This window comes from Passer domesticus, chromosome 1 (genome assembly GCF_036417665.1).
Source record: "Passer domesticus isolate bPasDom1 chromosome 1, bPasDom1.hap1, whole genome shotgun sequence".
Classification (NCBI taxonomy): domain Eukaryota; kingdom Metazoa; phylum Chordata; class Aves; order Passeriformes; family Passeridae; genus Passer; species Passer domesticus.
The window spans coordinates 89,671,935-89,689,165 of NC_087474.1; the positions used below are offsets into that span (position 1 = coordinate 89,671,935).

General features: G+C 39.1%; 1 long non-coding RNA gene across 2 annotated transcripts in view; it reads left to right on the plus strand.

The window, feature by feature from the left end:
- Positions 1-9,404: 9,404 nt before the first annotated feature.
- Positions 9,405-17,231, plus strand: part of LOC135305329 (uncharacterized) — a 71,734-nt gene continuing 63,907 nt past the window's right edge. For both annotated transcript variants that reach the window (XR_010366554.1, XR_010366548.1), the window contains exon 1: positions 9,405-9,594. This is a non-coding gene — a long non-coding RNA (uncharacterized LOC135305329). The remainder of the gene's footprint in view (positions 9,595-17,231) is intronic.

The following is a 17,231-nucleotide window of genomic DNA, read 5'->3' on the forward strand; positions in this document are numbered from 1 at the left end:
ATGTTGATATGTAATTCAGTAAATGCTTGTTGTTCCTGAATAGGTGAAGAATCGTCATATACAACTTTAATTGTAGGTAATATGAAGGGAGATCTTACTGGTTTTAGTTAGTCCTTACTCTTATCGGTTACATTTATTCAAGAAACTTCATGAACAGAGGACATATTCTATAACTCTTCTAAGCATTAATCTAAAAAACTAGTTGCACTTGTCACTGTGACTTTTTTCAAAACTTTTCACAAAAATCATTAAAATTTTGTTTGGACGTGGCCTGTGGAGGCCATCAAGTCCATCCTTCTGCTTGAAGCATGACTGTTAGCAAGTCTGAATCTGTTTTGTCTGACAACCTTGAAAACCTCTGAGGCTGGATATTCCACCTACGTGAATAATATTCTGTAGTGCCTGTCCTTCAATCTCCCTAACTGCAACCACTACCCAGTGGCCCTTGTTTTGCCATTGGCCATATCTGATGAGAATTTTTGTCTGTGGTCACTGGAGCTACCTCCCAAGCAGCTGTGGGTGTTGTTAGCTCTCCCACTTTGCCAGACTGAACAAGCCCAGCTCTCTCAATCGCTTCTAAGGGTCCAAGTGATGGCCACCCTTGTAGCCTTCTACTGGGCCTTACTCAGCCCCTCATCGTCCTTCATGAGCAGCAGAGCCCCAGACTGAGCACAGCTTTCCAGACATGGTCTCTGCAGTGCAGGAGCTCCCTTGACAAGCTGGCTGCACCTTCCTCAGTGTGGCCCAGTATTGGCTTTCCAGCTTCCCAGGGAGACTGCCCCATGGCTTATATTCACATTGGTACCTGCTGTGGTCCCTGGTACTTTCAGCAGGGCTGTCAGTCAGCCAGCCACTTTCCAGCTGGACTTGTGTGTGAGGTTATTCTTCCCCAAGTGCAGAACCTTGCAGCTCTGCTTATTAAGCTTTGGGAAATTCCTCTTGCTCTAGTTCACAGGTTTCCAGATTTCTCAAACTGCTGTGAATTAAGACTCTACTGCTCAGTGTTTCAACTTTTCCTCCATTTGGAAGTGTCCTTACATTTTCTAGTTAAGTGCATTTGTTTTTATGACTCAGGTTGCTGATGAAGATGAGGAACAATGTCAGACCCAGAACAAAAACTCCCTGATTTTCATTGTGTATTGACTGTTGTTTGGACTTTCAGCCACTGATTACTGTGAGCCCACAGTGTCCAGGAAGTTTTCAACATATCTCACAGTTCAGTCAGCTCATAGTTTTTCAGCTTTCTGAGCTTCTGTGGAAGATTGTGTCAAAATTCTTATGAAAGCCAAAGTGGATCATATCCAGTGCTTTCCCCTGGTCCAGGGAATGCAGCTCATCATTCCATCATAGAAGGCAATTGGGTTGGTCACGGGTGATTTGCACTTGGTAAATCTCTGCTGATTATTCCAGATTAACTTTTTGTCCTTCACATACTTGAAAAATCTATTTCCTTTTATCTTAAAATGAATTAGTGGAAAAAGCATATCATCTCTTTGAGACAAAGGCACATGAATACAATGTTCTACTGGCAGCAGCAGAGGTATTTCATGTCCAGAGGAGAGAAGCAGGGATAAGCTGCTTTATTGGTGCAGATAACATGTATTTTAATGAGGAAGAGAGATAACTGTATATATGCTAGATATTAGTCATTGTTTCACTAAGGTAAGATTTATCCAGGAATAAAGTGATACCTTAGGAAACTTGGCTTTGAAGAGAGTCCTAGGAATAATATAAAGTCTGTATTTATAATTCACTTAGGAAACATTATACTACATGGTAAATACAGAAGAATTCATTGACATCTCAATTATAATTATAGTCCTTGAGTTGTGAAAGCAAAAGAGTAAATCTCCAGATTTTTAATAAGAACAGTGATAACTTTCTCTATTTTAGGTGAAATAGTGGCTAGAGATTATGAAATTAAAAGTTAATCAGTTGCTAAGTAAATCATTTGGCACTTCAGGTGAGAAAGTGTAAACCTTTTTGAGGGAGAAATGTACTGTCTCAAGATACAGAAAGTTGTAATTTTATTCTGTAGTATATCTAAAATTCACCTTCCCAAGTAACTTTAGGGAAACTACTAAGTCCTTCCTCCATATTGTTTAATTAATTGCTTTTTTATTTCCTCCTATGCCTGTATTAAGGTGAGCAGAAACTATCATTCAGAATGTATGAAGACAAATGCCCAAATGGATATCAAGTCCCAGGTAACACTTCAATTTCAAAAATCTTGACCTACTCTGCTATTAGAGTATCCAACAATTCCAGCCTGAGGATCCATAGCATTATTTCCAGTTGCTGTACTCAACACAGCTACATATGCTGCAGATATATTTCTATGAGCTAAAAGAAACGAAGCCACTAAAGTTTGCCTGAGACCAGTTCCATTTTGTTTTCCATGTGTCTTTGCTTTAGTCATCTTCTGTCAGACTTCCACAAAGCTTCACCAAGTTTGTTAGGAATTCTTAGGGTTTTTTTGCTGCTCTTCAGATGTGAGGATTGATTGATTTCTGTGTTGGTATTTGCAGGTAAAGAAGTTACTGGGTACTGTGGTGTTTTGTTTTGTTTTCCTTTTGTTTTGTTTTAAATAAAAGGTTTCTGCAGAGGACAGAAATTCTCTTTAATAGTGGAGTGAGTGAGAAATTTCTCTGCATACGTTGGTTTCCCCAGGAAGCCTGGTCTACCTGACCCAAATTGAGCAGAATGATTTGACCAGACATCTTGAGAGGTCTCTTCTAACCTTAATCTTAACCTTTTGCAATTCTGTGATTTAGCTGTGATTTCCAATTTTGATTGCTCATAGAAATTGTATGCTGTTGTATATTCTGGAAAAGATGTACTTGCATGGAGTCCAGAGCCTTAATGCAAAGAGGTTTTGAAACCTTCTATACTGGATAGAAAATATAATCACACCATCACAGGATAATTGATTTTGGAAGGAACCTAAACAGGTCTCTAGTCCAACCTCACGTTCAAAGTAGGATCAGCTATGAGCTCAAACCAGATTACTTGGAATTTTATATACTTTGTATACTTAAAAATCTCCAAGGAGGGAGACTGCACAACTTCTCTGAGTAACCTGTTCCTATGACTGTCTGCCCTTATGGTGAAAAGAAATTCCCTTCAGCCAGTCTCAGTCTATCATTTGAAATATTTGCTGTGTCTCTTCTTCCCATCATACACAATTTTGAAGAACCTGCCTCCATCATGTCTGTGACCTCTGTGTAGATATTAGAGGGCTGCAGCTAGGTTCCTCTGAAGCCTTGTCTCCAGGCTGAGCAAGCCAAATTAGCTCAGTTTCTAATAATAAGGTGAATTCTCCAGATCCCTGAATGCCTTAGTAGCTCTCCACTGAGCTCTGCTGAACTTGCTCCAGTTCATCAATGTCTGTATTGAGGGGGGAAAATTGGATGTGGTGTTTGAGATGTGGTCTATGAAGTGCTTTAATCTACTAGCTATGATAATATACCCTAGGATGCCGTGACTTCTTTTGCTGCCAGGGTACACCTCTGGCTGACTGCCCAGGGTCCTTAAGAGTACAGCTGTTTCCCAGCCTATCACTCCCTGTCTGCCTTCATGCAAGGCCTCATTTCTTCCCAGGTGCAGGACTTTGAATTTTTCATTTTTGAAATTAATTAAGTTCCTGCTGGCCTATTCCTCTAGTCTGTCTAGATCCCTTTTTAAAAAGTCCTGCTCTTAAACATGTCAGCTCTTTCTCCTAATTTGATGCATGTGCAAACTTGATGAAAGTGTGTACAGCCACTTACCTCCAAGTCACTGATAAGTATACTAGAAAGGACAGGTCCCACACCTTTGTGGTGCTCTGTTTGTTGCTAGCCTCCAGGTACAGTAGGATGGGCTATCTACTGACTGCTGAGACTGATCATTCAAGCAGGTTTTCTCATATCTAATTGTCTACCAATACACATCATACCATCATAAATTGCATAAAAGAATATTGTGAGAGTCAAGAATATCTCTGAAGATGAAAGTAAATGACATCCACTCCTCTCCCTTCATCCCCCAATCTAGTAATTTTACCCTAGAAGACAATCTACGCTAAATAGATGGTCACCTAATCGACTTCATGTGCCCACACTCTTGAAAAATACTTGCTTTGTGATTTTCTTTTTCCCCAGACGTCAAAGTGAGACTTCAAGTTCCCTTGCCTTTTGACTTTTTTGAAGATTGATACAACATTTGCCCTCCTCCAGTCATACGGGACCACTTGATCTCTATGAGCTTTCAAAGATAATAGAGAGCAGCCTTGCAAGGATACAGCCTGTTGGATCCCAAGAGATTGTGTGGGATAAATTCTCTCAATCCCTGAGTCCTAATGGACTCCTGGTAGATCTCCATGATCCCTTTCACTAATCACAGGGGTATGGTAGACCTTAGTGAGACAAATGGCATTAAATACATCGATGTTATTTGTACCTGCTGCTGCTAAATCACCTGTCTCCTTCAGCAGCTCACATTTTCCTTGTTCAGCCTTACAGCTATTTTTCTACTTCTAGGCTCCAACGAGACCTTGCCTTTCACTGAAGCCACTGTAATCAATGCACTTCTTACACTAGAAAAGCAAATAAATGTGAGGACCTGTAACAAGATGTTGCAGGGTTTACAAGGAGCAAGTAAAATTTTATTAGGTAGCTGTGAAACTTGGAAAATTTAAACCAAAAACTGCAATGCACTCCTTGTTTACAGTTCTTGCTTATGGTGTTGTGCAAGTTGTGTGGCTCTAGGGGTACCAGCAACCTTGACTGTCCCTGCCCAGCCCTGTCTCAGTAATGCCACAGCAGAATCTGCTTTCCAGCTCAGTGCAGCCCCGCCCTGCTGTACCCAGTCATGGGCCCCACCAAGCTGTGCTCATATCCCAGCTCATCATTGTCCCATCTCCAGGGAGCTGCCCAGTGCCCAGAGCTGAGTGTTCCCTGGTGCCCTGTAGCTGCCTTGGGCTGGTGGGGTGGGCACACACACCCACTGTTCTTTTGCTGCTCCCTGCCACAAGTTGTCTTTCTAGTGGGGGTCTCTTGGGGATCCACTCCTATTTTCCTCTAAAAGCAATGAATTCAAACTTTTCTGAAAAAAAAAATGTTATCAGGTTCTGCATCTTCTGTCTCAACAGAGTATTTTGAGGACACTGTTGAAAATATCTTTTCAGTTTTGTTTGACAGGTACTTTCTACCACCTGGGGCATATTCTAGCTGTTTGTGTCATGTAGAGAATCTACTGCATTTTGTATTCTTGTTTCTCAGTTTAGCCCTGTGCTGGGAAAGGAATCTTATCCCAGGAGAACTTGCTGAAAAGCAGCTTTTAATGCCTTCATATCTTAGACTCCCTCTTGACTCCTTCACTTTCTTTGATGATGTCACATGTTTTGCAGTGTTAACTACAGTCCTTGTACTCTAAGCAAGGACCTTTCCTTAAACAGGTCAGCTATCATATTGCCTTTTTAGTACTCATCTCAATCATACAGAGACATCTTAACCTCTGGCAGTAATGATGAAGGCAGATGGGCTGTACAGCCTGGCCTTTTCAGCTTTGAAAATGCTGTGCTATGACTACCATATATCTCTCCTGTCCTTCTGATGGCAGTGCTTAACAGGAGATGGAATAAGGACAAGGCTTGTAGGATAGCTCCATTGCACTGTTCTTGAATGCCAAACACTCCATCTTCATCCAAGCTAGGTAAAAGAGAGGTTTTTTTCACTGGGAACCTCTGCTGGGCCTGTTAATTTGCAACGATAAGTGATGTGTTATAGAATAACTTTGCCAACCGTGGATTTGCTGCCTGTGTGCACAAATGGGTTTGTGATTCTTCTGAACTCCATTTATCTCGAGACAGAGGTTTCCTTCTTTTCTTCCCACCCTGCCCTGGGACTTGGCCTGTTTGGTACCATGTGCCTGACTCTGCTCTCTGGAAATGAAACAGATGAAACCCACCAGTACAGAAATCTTTTTACACAACTTCAGAATAGGGTCTTCCAACTATGACTAGGCTTCTGAAGAAAGATAAGATGTGTCTCAAAGTCACAATGTCCCTGCAGTTTCTATTGATTTCAGCAATATTTGTGGGTGCTCAGCAGTTTTGGTCTGCTTGCTGACGGTACATGCATGGGCTAAATCACACTCAGCTGCATAATGAGAAAAGCTATACAGGCAAAAATCCACAAACCTTTTTGCCTTCATATTCTCTTTCAAATGCAAGTGAAGAAAAGTCTGAATTAATTAGTGGAGAAGCTGCAGAACACCCAAGAACATGTCTTGATTCATTCATTTTAGAACAGTTAGATGTAGAACAACTTATGCAGAATGACAGTGAAGTGGGCGACTTCTAGGGAGCCAATACTAATTTTTCACTAAATGCTCAAAATTGTGCACATTTGTAACATCTTTATTACCTGTATGCACTGCAGTGGATCAGAGCTAGGCTTCAATATGATGATTGCAGAAATACCTTTGGTGGTGTTTCCATTTTTATTTGTTACGATCTGGTAATCTTAGTAAACAATGCAACATTTTTTGAGTCTCTTCCTTCTTCCTCTTCCCCTGGGCCTCCTGGACACCTTCCCCACCCCTCATACATTTAGATATTGAAATTGTGAAGTTCAGAAGCCTGATATCTTCCTCATTATCGAGGCAGAAGTTATTGTAAATATTTCTCCCTGCAAAATACTGTGAGGTAGGGTCTATGCTCCCACTGCACTATCCATTTTGTAGCTTAGATTTGAATAAAGATAGGTCTGAACATATGATGCACATGCATCAGCTGTGCACAAAGACCTCAGGCGATGTATATACACAAGTTACTGAGTGCTCAGGATTTGTTGTTTTGGGTTCTTTTTAATAACATAAACTGTGAGTAAATACTTTCTGAGGTGCCAGTCTGATTTCAGCTGAGTGTCTTTCAATAGAGAGTGAAACTTTGGCAGCAGAAGTAATAAATATACTGTGGGTGTCTAGTATTAATCAATTAGGTGCTCATGCAACAAAGTTTTCTTCTTAAAGCCCTCCACCTGTGGCCATAGCTTTTTTCTTAAAAAAGCTATTCTACCAGCCAGAAAGAGGAGAGATTTTAATAGAGAATTTTACGTGTTGTTCTTCTGTTACAGTGATTGACAAGGGTGTTGGCCAACCAGATATTTCCCAATGCTGCATCCACCTCACTGTCCAGGACCTGAAGTGGTGTGGAATTCAAAGCAATGAGAACATCCAGACTCTTTCTTTCAAATGCCATATATAAAGGAGGGGTAGGAAAATATAAGCTCTCGGTGCCACATGAACATCAGAGGTGAGTTGTCTCTGTCTCCTGTGCCCTGCCCCTCCCCACCTCCAAATGTTCTAACATTCTTACACAGGCTCCTCTCAGTTTCCTCTTCTTCCTCCTCAGTATGTTAATGTTCAGGGAAGGCTTTCTACTTTTTCTGAAGGTGTCCATCATGCTCTGCACTTAATTCTAGTTTTCTGCCTATTACTAATTAATTTTCTTAATGATTAGCACTGCCTGGGAGCAGACATTGTCTTCTTAAGCCTTTATCAGACCTGATGAATTCAATGAATGACACTGAGAGTCTGTTTTTCCTTCCTACTCGTCTGGACAGGTTCTCTGCTATTTCCATCTGAGGGAACTTGTTCTAGTTCTAGTTCCCAATCTGAAACTGGAATCTATAGGCATGTATGTCTGCCTTGATATAAAATGAAGTCTATGTATTTGGTTTATTTTTCTTGTGTGGTAGGTTGACTCCACCTGGAGACTGAGCCTCCACCAGTCACTTGCTCATTAAGCCCGCTCTGGTGGGGGAGAGAATCAGAGGGGCAGAAGTGAGATAAAGACAGCTAAATAGGTGAGACAAAGCTGCAAGCAGAAGCAAACCAAAATAAGGTGTTCACTCACTACTTCTCATCAAGAGGCAGAGTTTAGTCATTTCACAGAAACAAGGCTGCATCATGCTTAACAATTCCTGGGGAAGATAAATGCTGTAGCTCCCCCTTCCTCCCCCTTTTGCTGAGCTTTTACTGGGGGCACATCGTTATGTGGCTTGAAGTATCTCTCTGGTGGTAACTTTAGGTCAGCTGTCTTGGCTGTGCTTGCTCCCAGTTTCTTCAACACCCCCAGCCTACTTGTCTGCAAGAGCAGAGTGAGAAGAAAAAAAGGAAAAAAACCCACAAAATCCCCTCGATGCTGTACAAGCAGAGCTCAGTGACAGCCAAAACACTGGTGTGTTATCAACACAACTTTAGCTTTTAACCACAAATTCCCAAACTCAAAACACACCACCATACAGGTGCTGTGAAGACAATGAAATCCACCCCAGCCAGGCCCAGTACAGCTTATTAAACTTTTGAGACAAATATTATTTAATTAAGGTATTTTGTGTTTGGTCCATAATCATGAGTAATTTCCATTGAAACTCAGCTTTTTTTTTTTTTTTTTTTAGGATGTTTATTTTATTTTATTTTGAGCTAGATGTTGACAAATGGTATTTTTACTGAGTTTATATTTCAGAATTTCTGGGAAAAAAACCCATAAATTTTAGTGTTCCCTTCTTCCTTGACTGAATTCACTAACTCAAAGATGCTGTAAAATAGATGTGGATCAAAATTCATCTGCAATCATCATTGGTTAGCTCAGCTATAGATTTTCTGGCCTTAGAAATGCAAAAATCTCTTTCAATGCTGGACTCTTGGTAAAGAAATCACTCTGCAGTAATGCAGCCAAGTTCTGGAGAGATCCTCATTTAGTATTTCCTTGCTTCAAAAGTCCTCAGCAGGTGAAATAGAGGAAGAGAATACAGACCAATAGGATTTATCAAGCAAGAGAGTAAAACTGGAAGAAAGTAAAATACCACAGTTTGAATTAAAATATTAACTCCAGTATAATTTTTCCTGCATTTAATTAATGTATCATCTGACTCTCATGTGTTCCCTTTATTTAGGGATACATGGTTTGCTTCCATGGCTTTTAGATTTTGGAATTAGAAAGATCCATACCCTGAAGCAGTATTAATATTAACTCTAAGGGAATGCCTAGCAGTGTTCTCTGTGAGAGATATTCAGATATTTTGCTTTCTAGATGACTTTGTGGCTCACAAATTACCGAAACAAAAATGGATTCTAGTATAAACAGATCACCAACAGGCTGGGACACAGTTGCTTTTTTGATACCTGAGATATGTTGTAAAATAACAATTCCATTTTGCATTTGTCGGTCAGAATATATTATTACTATTGTGTCTCTGAAGTGTGGAGAGAGAGAACTGCCCATCTTTCAGACATATCCAGAAAGCCACAGGTGGTGTCAGGGAGGGAAAATGCTGTTGCATTCTCTTCAGCTTGATTTCATCAGGTGTTTTATTGTGAATATGAGCTACTGCATCAGCAGCTGAGACAAAAAACAGGTGTTGTGGAGAGAAGTAAAATGAGTCAGCTTGCATCAGCTGTGAAAATATCTAAGGTGTTTTACCTCTCTGAAGGTTTGGCCTTTATTTCCCAGCAAAACTTTGAGTAGCTGCTTAAAAAGTTGGAAGTCCTGCATAACACCAGCATTGAAGGACTGTAAGCAGGACAGCCTCAACAAGGGAGCGGGTATTTGTAAGTATTATACTCGCTGGGTTTCCACAGATGAGAATTCCTTTTTCTTCCCTTTCTGTGAGATGATGAACATTTTACAACTTTTTTCTTTTTTTTTATCAGGAATATTCCATTAATATGATCTCAGATATAAAACAAGGATGTTATTTGGTTTGATGATGGTAATTTTTGGTTTTGTTTTTAAGAAATTTTTGTAAATACTTGCATCTGGGATTTTGGGATGCAAGTTCTGTATAGTAAGTTTTCCTTAAAAAATTAGTTGTTTTATTTGCCAGAATTGGTAGAATTTTGCATCCTCCTTTTACACTAACTCTTGATGATTAAATGGAAATTTGAATTCCTTTTATGTCCATGCTTTCAGCTTTGAGGTGCTTTTATTGTTATAAAGTAGAACACATGTTTTAAAAGCTTTAGAAGAGTTTCTGAAACTGTTTCTGTATATTTTGACAGAAATGCCCCAAATTTTCATTGATAATTTGCTCTTAATTTTGAGTCACTTGTTGCTGAGAACTTGGAAAAGTTCCTAAAGTTTACCTTCTGTAGTAAAAACATCCCACATTCTCCATATTTGGTAGTGCCAATAGTGGCATGTATTGGAGTAAGCCACAGTATATTGTAAAACTATAACATAAAGCCAGGAAAATTTAAATTATTTTAATACAACAGTTAAACCATATAGATAAAAAATGTCAGGTAAATAAAAAATATAAAGGTTCCCATAGTAGCTATTGCTTGGCTATGCTGAGTGATTTATATAAAATTGTTGCTATAGTAATACATGCATACAATTATTTGTAAAGTGTGTTCATTGTGGTAAAATCAATATAGCTCTGGGAACAATAACTTTGTATTATCTTGACTTCTGCATATTGAAATGTTTGCCTTTACTGTTGCACTAAGTCTGTTATAATTTTTTTTTATTTAAAAATAAATAAAATAGTGCTGAGGAGGTGGGACAGTGGTAAGGAGCAGAAAAACCCAGCTCAGCAGGTGACACAATTATGAATCTCAATAGAAATGAAAGTAAACTAGCCTTGAATGCTGTAGGATTGTGTGTTTTGTGTTGGTGTTGACTTCTCACTCAGTAGTTCCCTGATGGGTAAAATCATGTTGCACGTGAAACACACAGGTCAACCAGCAACTCTGTGAAATTTGTTTTTTTTAATATGGTGATGGGTGTAGTGAATCTCTTGAAATCTGATCATTTTAAACTATGTTATAATAAATGTCCATCATTTTTCAGTGATAATTAAATTACTGAACTGGATACGGGATGTCTAAAAGTGGAAAGTGTTAATGGATTTTCTTTCAGTCTTCTAGCTGTGGTTCACACAAATTCGTGTAGGGCCTACACTTGTATAAACTGTACAAAATTGTGTTTGTACTACTGTGCTCTCAAGTGTCATAGTTTTCCTAATGGTTAATTCCATGACCCTTAGATATGGTGCTTTTACAAACTGGATATACTTGCCATTCACTCAAATATTTGTGGAATAAGGTATTTTTCAACCTGAAAAATGGTGCAGAACATTCCCCTAAATTCATCAGTGGACATTGTTCTTTACTGCTTTACATTTTCTAGTACAGGTAAGAGAACATCTCTTACCTGTATCTTCAGGCACAAGAGCAAAACAGAAATACTTTAATAGGTTGGTTTGGGTTTGCTTTTTTTTTTTTTTATTTTTTGATAGAAGGATCTCAGCATTCAGGGATTTGTCAGCCGGTGTATTTCCCTATCTTCTCTCCCTTTTTGCTGTACTTATAAAACAGCCTTTTTTTGCACAAATAGAAGAAGCCATCACAACATAGGTATCAAGTATCATGTTGATGACTGCTCAAATACAGTTCAGTACCTTAGTACTTTAATATTAATAATATTGATTAAATGTAAGTCAGCCCTGCACTTTGAGCATTGTCACAGTAATTTAAACCCTCAGAAATGTGCAGGGTGAGTGGACATGTAGGATAGATGACAGAACAGTGACTCTTGAATTTTCAAACATTCAGATGCAGACCACAAATCCTTTCCCACGTTACCATGGATCCAGAGTTTACAGCAAAATCAGCTTTTGTGGTCTCTGATTCATCCTTCCTTTCTGTAGCAGAGAATCCTCTCCTGTCTCCTTTCCTTGGGGGAGGATCCTAATATGCCATAGGTGACCTTAAAGCCAGCTTTCTTCACAAGGACAAGGGTATGTGTCACTAGACTTGCAATCTCATTTTGAAAAAAATCTACACAATTCAAGCAGAGAGAAGGGAACAACTCCTGACTAATAAGAATTTAGATGTCTTAAACCTTTAATTTTTAAGACATATGCGAGTTACTTCACCTTCCATTGAAAGCCAGTGACCATTAGTGAGTAATGAGCACAAAAGGCAGTTTTGGGACAGGAGCTGGAAGGAAGCTCTGTTTGCCTTCTTTTGTTCTACACAAACACACCACTGGACTCGCCATTTTCTTCCATGTTATTCCATAGATATGGAAGCAATGTCTTGGCTTCATACTTTAACTGTTTCTTTACTACCAATAGCCTTTTTTTCATAAAGAAAATATCTGGTTTTGCTTTTGAAGTTGCTTTATGCATAGTGATAGCTGGCTCTGTTCTGTGTAGAGGACAGAGCTGAGGCTCTAGTTTAACTCAGGGCACAATCATCCCCTTTTTTGTTGTTGTTGTGGTTTTGGTTTTTTTTTTTTTTTTTTTTTTTTTTTTTTTTTTTTTTTTATGACAGGCAGAATATTTTGCATATTCAAAGACCACCACTGCCTATTGCATAATCTCCCACAAATAATAAAAAAGTTTCTTGTAAGTTTTAAGGAAATCCTCAAATAAATTCCTTGGAGAAACCAGCAAGTGAGTGAAGTTGCAGTGACACACACCAAGCTTTGTAGAGGGATGCTCTTGCTTGTGATGAGCTCAAGGGATGGGGGCTGCCCAGTTTGTGAACTCTCCAGTAGAGTCATAAACTGTCCTATGGGACAGAGACTGAGCTTTAAGGAAGAAAGGAATGAGTCTGAGGAGCTGTGAGAAATGGGCTGCAAACTCTTCCCTAGAAGGTTGTAGGTAGAATTGTGTGCATCAATATTTTGTCCAAGTCAGCTGCTGAAGCAGGGTTTAGGACCCAGCACAGTGAAGCAAAATGGATAAAACAAGCACATGAAAAAATAAATAGAAGCTGACTGGGAAATCAAAGAAATGCTTTGTGACTGAATGGATTTTCTGCAACCTTAAACAGACTGTTTATTTTGTTTACTTGTAATAAGAGCAAGGGTAGTATAGTACTCCATGCCAGGAGCAGGAGGTGACGGAGAGGCCAGTGGCCTGCAGAGAGGGGCTTTAACAGATGTCTGGAACACTGAGTGTCAGTTTGGTGCTCTGACCAGTTAGATTGGTGTCCAGGCCTCCAGGGCTAGGAATGCTGGCTGTGATGCTCTCTGCATTACACCAGCAATGCATTGCACCAGTAATGCAGTGCCCAGGTGCTGCTGGAAGTCACTTTTTCACTGAATCCTTAAACAGCCATCACATATGAGTAGGAAAGACTAAGCCCATTGCTTAGGGTTCTTCTGGAGGAATGACAGATGTAGCAGGCTTCTCTTCAGAGGGTAGAGAAGAGAATCCACACACCTCCCATTAACGATGGAGCTAATGGGAATGCTCGTCCTCCTTAACTATAACATTGAATCTTGCTGTGGATTTTTCTTATGTGACTTTTATTAGTTTTCCCAAATAAAATATTTTGAAAAAAAAAAACCCTGAACCATAAATAGAGATGGAAAAAACCATAAACCCATTGAGGTCACCTAGATTTGCTTATGAGAAGGTTTTTAGGTGGTGTGGTTTTTTTTTTTTAGTAGTTTTGTTGTTGTGTGGGTTTTTTTGTGTGTTTGTTTTTTTTGCTTTTTTTTGAGGGGGTAGCAGTTAAATTTTGTACTTGTATGGGAAGATTTTTGTTTTGGATAGAAATTCTTTCTTTTATGTAGCCACACATTTTACTTGAAAAAATATTCAAATGTGATACATAGAATGTTTTCAGTGAGATAAAATTCTGATGTACTCTGCTGTTTTCTCAAAAATTGTGTATCTATGTTTGTTTTAGTAAAATTTTTTACCCTTTCTGCTAAGGTCTTTTTTTGGCTGCTGGTTTCTGATCAGAAATCCAGATAGCTGAAATAATACTTTGTGAAACATTTGGAGTCTTTCATGTTTCAACAAGAAGGAAAAATTCGGTGTTTAAATGTTGATAAGAAAAGGAGTGCTCCTGCTGGAATATGTGTTATTATTTAGTTTGTGGACCAAATGATGATTGACATTGTTAGTATGTGTTTGAAATAGAGCCTAAAACTCTGTGGCAGCTCTTTTGTGGTAGCATGTCTTAATAAACAATTTTTGGTTTTTTTTGCACACCCTCCAGCGTTGTTGATCTCTATTCTGGCTGAGGACTTCAAATAAGAAATAACAAAATACCTTGAGGGAACTATTCTCACTATGGTGTTAGTTAACTTAGCTGAATTAACTCACCGTCACAAAATGTGCTTGAAGAGGAGAGAAATGAAATATTTTATGACTGCTGCATTCAGAAAACTGCTGTTAGTAGCTGAAGGATTTGTACTGTTCAATAAAGAAGTAACCTATAGTAGTTATAATTGTGCATGGCACAATGAATTATGGTGAAGTGATTGCTCACCTAAGGCTGAAATTGTCAGTGATGCATTTCTTGGGGCAGCTCTATCCAGGAGGATGGTTTTTATAGGCACGTAAAAGATACCAGGTATGGGAGTAGCCACAAAACAGTGACACTGAGAGTGGTGTGCTGTCATAAAATGTATGAAGGAGCAAAGGGAGTGAGACAGAGGTAGAAAAGGACCATTAGTTGTGCTGTACTGTTGGCAGAAGAACTATACTGATAGATGCATATGGCTCTCCCTTGCTCCAATTTGAGGAAAAATCAGCAGAATGTACTTTCTGGAAGTGTGCTTCTGTGGTGATAAGTCTGTTAAATTCAGAAAAAACACTCCAAAGAGAGCTGTGATTCAAAATGCTCTGCAGGTGATGTCCCTTCTGTCCCAGAAGCACCATTTTCAACACTACTACCTCTTTGTTCATGAGGCTATTAAACAGAGGAAAAAATCAATACATAATTTATCTTTCCACATGTGGCAGAGTTCAACAAAGTGAAAGAAACTGATAGTAACTAAAGAAAAAAGCAGTGGTGTTGGTATTCTGCTGTGAAGGAAATTAAGTTTTTAAAAAATAGTTTTAATGTGCTTTTGTATCTGCTGCATATGTCAATGTCATATGTGAATGTTGCATGCATACATTTGATAGCTGGCTTTGTGCAGAGGTTTCAGGAAAAAAATCAGGACTGACGTACGCTACTAGGAATGGGAGGTGATAACAGCAACATTATTCTAATCAAGAGCACAAATCTTTGTTCCAAAGCATGAAAAGGTCACAGTCAAGTCTTCCTCTGTCTAATGAGGCTTTAAAACTCATGTTTTGCCTTCCAAGGAAAAAAATAATAATCTCCAGAGAGACAGGTTGTTTTTGTTCATCTTACATATTTATTGTCCTGGATTCACCTTCATGAGTGTGATGTGGTGGCTGAGGAACAAGGTTTGGCTCCATGGGAATTCTTTATGCAGGAGGGTTTCTCTGGGAAAGGAAATAAACTGGAGGATCCCCAGGTGACTTCCTCAGAGGCTTGTTTGTGGACTCACGAGCTCCAAATTTTGAGGAGCTCCTGAACAACCTATGGAAAAAGGAGGGTTGTCAGCTCTCCAGACTTTTAAAAATCCCTGCTGCTGCTGCTAGGAGAAGGGCTTCCTCATAACTGTCTGACAATGACTGTGCCTAATGAATGAGTAGTCCTGTAATTGTGTCTATTGCAAATGATCACTTCACTGCCAGCTGTAAAGCATTAGGAATTATAGTTTGTTCACAGTGTGTGCTCTGAAGCTCGTTGGCTAGAGTCAAAATTAAAATGGTTTGTGTTTTGTTCAGCTCGTTGTACTTTATGCAGCAGAAATGTTTAACAGCATTTAGGCTACTGTGAAAAATGCTACTGTATTTATTCATCTTTGCATGTCTCTGACTGTTCAGGGGCATGGGAGACATATGTCTGGTGTATCTTGGAGTTTCTATTCAGTTCTGGGCAGCTGGTGCTGCAAAAGTCAGGTCAGTTTTTCTGGCAGTCAGTTGCTATGACAGTATCACTTTACCTCCAACATTTCCTATTTAGGTGTATTGTTTATTGCTTTGTGAGATCTCAAGAGCTCACTGTAGATATCTCTCTCCAGCACAAATACTTTGACTATGATTCTTCATCCTTTTCTTGCAAACACAATATGAAAGCTGAAGTGTAATAGTTCTTTACGTGATATTATCTAATTCCCTTCACTGGTGTTTTGGATCAAGGTAAACAAATTCATTAGACTGGCAAACTCATGTTCTGAATAGGTCAGGAGCGTGGAATTTATGCCACACCTTCACTCTAGGCCCTGGCTACGACCATTTTTAAATTTGGCAATTGGAGTTTACTGGTTTGGGCTTTGCAATATCTTGTCTTTTAGGACAAGGTATTCAGATTTGGAAATTGTTGGAAAATGAACCAGTGCCTATACTTTATCATACAGCCTTAAATGCTTGAAGAAAGAATTTCCTGCATTTCTCATATTTGCATTTAAGGATTTTTCAGATTGAGTGACTTGATGCCAACATGCAACTCATATTTATAGTTCTGCTTTAACATAAGCATGATCTCAGCTCAGTGAGTGCAGGGTTTTTTATTCTGCATGCTTGAGTGGTTTTCAGCCTCACTACTGAAGTAATTTAGACCTTCCAAATAGGCTTCAAATGTTTCCTGAGTTAATACCTATATTTACATAATTTAGGGTTGCTGTGGTTGAGTCCACTTAACTGATGTATGAGAAAAGAACTTCCTGTATCCAGCCATGATTAGAACACAATAGCACTTTCTTTTCCAATTAAGAAACTTATTGCCACGAAATCTTCAAATTGGGGTTAATTGATTAGGTAGTGCATCAATATGTGCCCCTCCAAGCATTTATACTGGTTTTCCTCTGTGTTTAGGTGTCAGCATTTTAAGCAGACAATAGCTAAACATTGATCTTGCTCTCTGAGGCTCTGTGTACATCAGCAGTCAGTTATCAAGCAGGAAAATACATTTCTGAAGTAACCTTCCTGACTCTCTCCATTCACAATGATCTTAGTTTTCAGGATAGTCATGATCATGTGAACTAGACATCTTTCAGAGGAAATTATTCCAGAATAACTCCTCAGACACTGGGGGCCCTTTGGAACAGCCATGATGGTCTAACCAAGAAATATGCCAGCTTACCATGAAGTGCCTAATATAGAGCATGATGTTCTTGAACCACTGAGAACTCCTTCAACATGTTGGAGATGTTCTTGCAGTATATCAAGGACTAAAAGCTATCTGTATCTATCCTTCACCAGCTCACGGTGCTTTCTTTTGACTGATGCTCCTTCCTCATCCACCTACACTTTTTCTGGTGTATAACCTTCTCTCCTTTTCCTGTTTTACCTTCTGCTTCCCATGTCCTTTGCCAAATCTCTTTTTAATATTCCCACAAATTTAAAAATTATTTTTTTCTC